The sequence below is a fragment of the Epargyreus clarus genome, unplaced genomic scaffold (assembly GCF_041222505.1).
Source record: "Epargyreus clarus isolate Ecla_fem2 unplaced genomic scaffold, WU_Ecla_fem_2.2 ptg000014l, whole genome shotgun sequence".
NCBI lineage: Eukaryota > Metazoa > Arthropoda > Insecta > Lepidoptera > Hesperiidae > Epargyreus > Epargyreus clarus.
The window spans coordinates 16,033,191-16,039,190 of record NW_027332222.1 but is presented as its reverse complement, the minus strand read 5'-3'; positions in this window follow the sequence as shown (position 1 = coordinate 16,039,190).

The window sequence follows — 6,000 nt, the reverse complement described above, 5'->3', positions numbered from 1 at the left end:
ATGGATTTTCGACAAATATATTTTTACAATCATGTCCACGTGACCAGATAGCGGAAACTCATCGGTTTTATATAGATGAGTAACATAGCTACAATTTAAAAATATAACAAATCCCAGAACTCACACTAAAGTGCCAGCAGAGCATACTAGAATAGGAAAAATCAGATGGATTTTCGACAAATATTTTTTTTTCAATCATGTCTACGTAACCAGATGGCGGGAACTAATCGGTTTTATGTAAACTAGTATCAAAGCAACAATTTAAAAATATAACCAATCCCAGAACTCACACTAAAGTGCCAGCAGAGCATACTAGAATAACAAAAATCGGATGGATTTTCGACAAATATTTTATTTAAATTATTTACACGTAACCAGATGACGGGAACTTATCGGTTTTATGTAGACTAGTAACAAAGCTACAATTTAGAAATATAACTAATCCCAGAACTCACACTAAAGTGCCAGCAGAGCATACTAGAATAGGAAAAATCGGATGGATTTTCGACAAATAAATTTTTACAATCATGTCCACGTAACCAGATGGCGGGAACTCATCGGTTTCATATAAACTAGTAACATATCTACAATTTAAAAATATAACCAATCCCAGAACTCACACTAAAGTGCCAGCAGAGCATACTAGAATAGGAAAAATCGGATGGATTTTCGACAAATATTTTATTTAAATTATTTACACGTAACCAGATGACGGGAACTCATCGGCTTTATGTAGACTAAAAACATAGCTACAATTTAAAAATATTACCAATCCCAGAACTCACACTAAAGTGCCAGCAGAGCATACTAGAAAAACAAAAATCGGATGGATTTTCGACAAATATTTTATTTAAATTATTTACACGTAACCAGATGACGGGACCTCATCGGCTTTATGTAGACTAAAAACATATCTACAATTTAAAAATATAACCAATCCCAGAACTCACACTAAAGTGCCAGCAGAGCATACTAGAATAGGAAAAATCGGATGGATTTTCGACAAATATTTTATTTAAATTATTTACACGTAACCAGATGGCGGGAACTCATCGGTTTCATATAAACTAGTAACATATCTACAATTTAAAAATATAACCAATCCCAGAACTCACACTAAAGTGCCAGCAGAGCATACTAGAATAACAAAAATCGGATGGATTTTCGACAAATATTTTATTTAAATTATTTACACGTAACCAGATGACGGGAACTCATCGGTTTTATGTAGACTAGTAACATAGCTACAATTTAGAAATATAACTAATCCCAGAACTCACACTAAAGTGCCAGCAGAGCATACTAGAATAGGAAAAATCGGATGGATTTTCGACAAATATATTTTTACAATCATGTCCACGTAACCAGATGGCGGGAACTCATCAGTTTCATATAAACTAGTAACATATCTACAATTCAAAAATATAACCAATCCCAGAACTCACACTAAAGTGCCAGCAGAGCATACTAGAATAGGAAAAATCGGATGGATTTTCGACAAATATTTTATTTAAATTATTTACACGTAACCAGATGACGGGAACTCATCGGCTTTATGTAGACTAAAAACATAGCTACAATTTAAAAATATTACCAATCCCAGAACTCACACTAAAGTGCCAGCAGAGCATACTAGAAAAACAAAAATCGGATGGATTTTCGACAAATATTTTATTTAAATTATTTACACGTAACCAGATGACGGGACCTCATCGGCTTTATGTAGACTAAAAACATATCTACAATTTAAAAATATAACCAATCCCAGAACTCACACTAAAGTGCCAGCAGAGCATACTAGAATAGGAAAAATCGGATGGATTTTCGACAAATATTTTATTTAAATTATTTACACGTAACCAGATGGCGGGAACTCATCGGTTTCATATAAACTAGTAACATATCTACAATTTAAAAATATAACCAATCCCAGAACTCACACTAAAGTGCCAGCAGAGCATACTAGAATAACAAAAATCGGATGGATTTTCGACAAATATTTTATTTAAATTATTTACACGTAACCAGATGACGGGAACTCATCGGTTTTATGTAGACTAGTAACATAGCTACAATTTAGAAATATAACTAATCCCAGAACTCACACTAAAGTGCCAGCAGAGCATACTAGAATAGGAAAAATCGGATGGATTTTCGACAAATATATTTTTACAATCATGTCCACGTAACCAGATGGCGGGAACTCATCAGTTTCATATAAACTAGTAACATATCTACAATTCAAAAATATAACCAATCCCAGAACTCACACTAAAGTGCCAGCAGAGCATACTAGAATAACAAAAATCGGATGGATTTTCGACAAATATTTTATTTAAATTATTTACACGTAACCAGATGACGGGAACTCATCGGTTTTATGTAGACTAGTAACATAGCTACAATTTAGAAATATAACTAATCCCAGAACTCACACTAAAGTGCCAGCAGAGCATACTAGAATAGGAAAAATCGGATGGATTTTCGACAAATATATTTTTACAATCATGTCCACGTAACCAGATGGCGGGAACTCATCGGTTTCATATAAACTAGTAACATATCTACAATTCAAAAATATAACCAATCCCAGAACTCACACTAAAGTGCCAGCAGAGCATACTAGAATAACAAAAATCGGATGGATTTTCGACAAATATTTTATTTAAATTATTTACACGTAACCAAATGACGGGAACTCATCGGTTTTATGTAGACTAGTAACATAGCTACAATTTAGAAATATAACCAATCCCAGAACTCACACTAAAGTGCCAGCAGAGCATACTAGAATAACAAAAATCGGATGGATTTTCGACAAATATTTTATTTAAATTATTTACACGTAACCAGATGACGGGAACTCATCGGTTTTATGTAGACTAGTATCAAAGCAACAATTTAAAAATATAACCAATCCCAGAACTCACACTAAAGTGCCAGCAGAGCATACTAGAATAACAAAAATCGGATGGATTTTCGACAAATATTTTATTTAAATTATTTACACGTAACCAGATGACGGGACCTCATCGGCTTTATGTAGACTAAAATTATAGCTACAATTTAAAAATATAAACAATCTCATAACTCACACTAAAGTGCCAGCAGAGCATACTAGAATAGCAAAAATCGGATGGATTTTCGACAAATATTTTTTTTTATTATTTACACGTAACCAGATGACGGGAACTCATCGGCTTTATGTAGACTAAAAACATAGCTACAATTTGAAAATATAACCAATCCCAGAACTCACACTAAAGTGCCAGCAGAGCATACTAGAATAGCAAAAATCGGATGGATTTTCGACAAATATTTTTTTTTTATTATTTACACGTAACCAGATGACGGGAACTCATCGGCTTTATGTAGACTAAAAACATAGCTACAATTTGAAAATATAACCAATCCCAGAACTCACACTAAAGTGCCAGCAGAGCATACTAGAATAGCAAAAATCGGGTGGATTTTCGACAAATATTTTTTTTTCAATCATGTCTACGTAACCAGATGGCGGGAACTCATCGGTTTCAAATAAACTAGTAACATATCTACAATTTAAAAATATAACCAATCCCAGAACTCACACAGAAAGTGCCAGCAGAGCATGCTAGAATAACAAAAATCAGATGGATTTTCGACAAATATTTTATTTAAATTATTTCCACGTAACCAGATGACGGGAACTCATCGGCTTTATGTAGACTAAAAACATAGCTACAATTTAAAAATATAACCAATCCCAGAACTCACACAAAAGGGCCAGCAGAGCATACTAGAATAGGAAAAATCAGATGGATTTTCGACAAATATTTTTTTTTCAATCATGTCTACGTAACCAGATGGCGGGAACTAATCGGTTTTATGTAAACTAGTATCAAAGCAACAATTTAAAAATATAACCAATCCCAGAACTCACACTAAAGTGCCAGCAGAGCATACTAGAATAACAAAAATCGGATGGATTTTCGACAAATATTTTATTTAAATTATTTACACGTAACCAGATGACGGGAACTCATCGGCTTTATGTAGACTAAAAACATAGCTACAATTTGAAAATATAACCAATCCCAGAACTCACACTAAAGTGCCAGCAGAGCATACTAGAATAGCAAAAATCGGATGGATTTTCGACAAATATTTTATTTAAATTATTTACACGTAACCAGATGACGGGACCTCATCGGCTTTATGTAGACTAAAATTATAGCTACAATTTAAAAATATAAACAATCTAAGAACTCACACTAAAGTGCCAGCAGAGCATACTAGAATAGCAAAAATCGGATGGATTTTCGACAAATATTTTTTTTTTATTATTTACACGTAACCAGATGACGGGAACTCATCGGCTTTATGTAGACTAAAAACATAGCTACAATTTGAAAATATAACCAATCCCAGAACTCACACTAAAGTGCCAGCAGAGCATACTAGAATAGCAAAAATCGGATGGATTTTCGACAAATATTTTTTTTTTTATTATTTACACGTAACCAGATGACGGGAACTCATCGGCTTTATGTAGACTAAAAACATAGCTACAATTTGAAAATATAACCAATCCCAGAACTCACACTAAAGTGCCAGCAGAGCATACTAGAATAGGAAAAAATCGGATGGATTTTCGACAAATATATTTTTACAATCATGTCCACGTAACCAGATGGCGGGAACTCATCGGTTTCAAATAAACTAGTAACATATCTACAATTTAAAAATATAACCAATCCCAGAACTCACACTAAAGTGCCAGCAGAGCATGCAAGAATAACAAAAATCAGATGGATTTTCGACAAATATTTTATTTTAATTATTTACACGTAACCAGATGACGGGAACTCATCGGCTTTATGTAGCCTAAAAACATAGCTACAATTTAAAAATATAACCAATCCCAGAACTCACACTAAAGTGCCAGCAGAGCATACTAGAATAGCAAAAATCGGATGGATTTTCGACAAATATTTTTTTTCAATCATGTCTACGTAACCAGATGGCGGGAACTCATCGGTTTTATGTAGAATAGTAACATTGCTACAATTAAAATATATAACTTATCCCAGAACTCACACTAAAGTGCCAGCAGAGCATACTAGAATAGCAAAAATCGGATGGATTTTCGACAAATATATTTTTTTAAATTATTTACACGTAACCAGATGGCGGGAACTAATCGGTTTTATGTAAACTAGTATCAAAGCAACAATTTAAAAATATAACCAATCCCAGAACTCACACTAAAGTGCCAGCAGAGCATACTAGAATAGCAAAAATCGGATGGATTTTCGACAAATATTTTTTTTTATTATTTACACGTAACCAGATGACGGGAACTCATCGGCTTTATGTAGACTAAAAACATAGCTACAATTTGAAAATATAACCAATCCCAGAACTCACACTAAAGTGCCAGCAGAGCATACTAGAATAGCAAAAATCGGGTGGATTTTCGACAAATATTTTTTTTTCAATCATGTCTACGTAACCAGATGGCGGGAACTCATCGGTTTTATGTAGACTAGTAACATAGCTACAATTTAAATATATAACCAATCCCAGAACTCACACAGAAAGTGCCAGCAGAGCATGCTAGAATAACAAAAATCAGATGGATTTTCGACAAATATTTTATTTAAATTATTTCCACGTAACCAGATGACGGGAACTCATCGGCTTTATGTAGACTAAAAACATAGCTACAATTTAAAAATATAACCAATCCCAGAACTCACACAAAAGGGCCAGCAGAGCATACTAGAATAGGAAAAATCAGATGGATTTTCGACAAATATTTTTTTTTCAATCATGTCTACGTAACCAGATGGCGGGAACTAATCGGTTTTATGTAAACTAGTATCAAAGCAACAATTTAAAAATATAACCAATCCCAGAACTCACACTAAAGTGCCAGCAGAGCATACTAGAATAACAAAAATCGGATGGATTTTCGACAAATATTTTATTTAAATTATTTACACGTAACCAGATGAC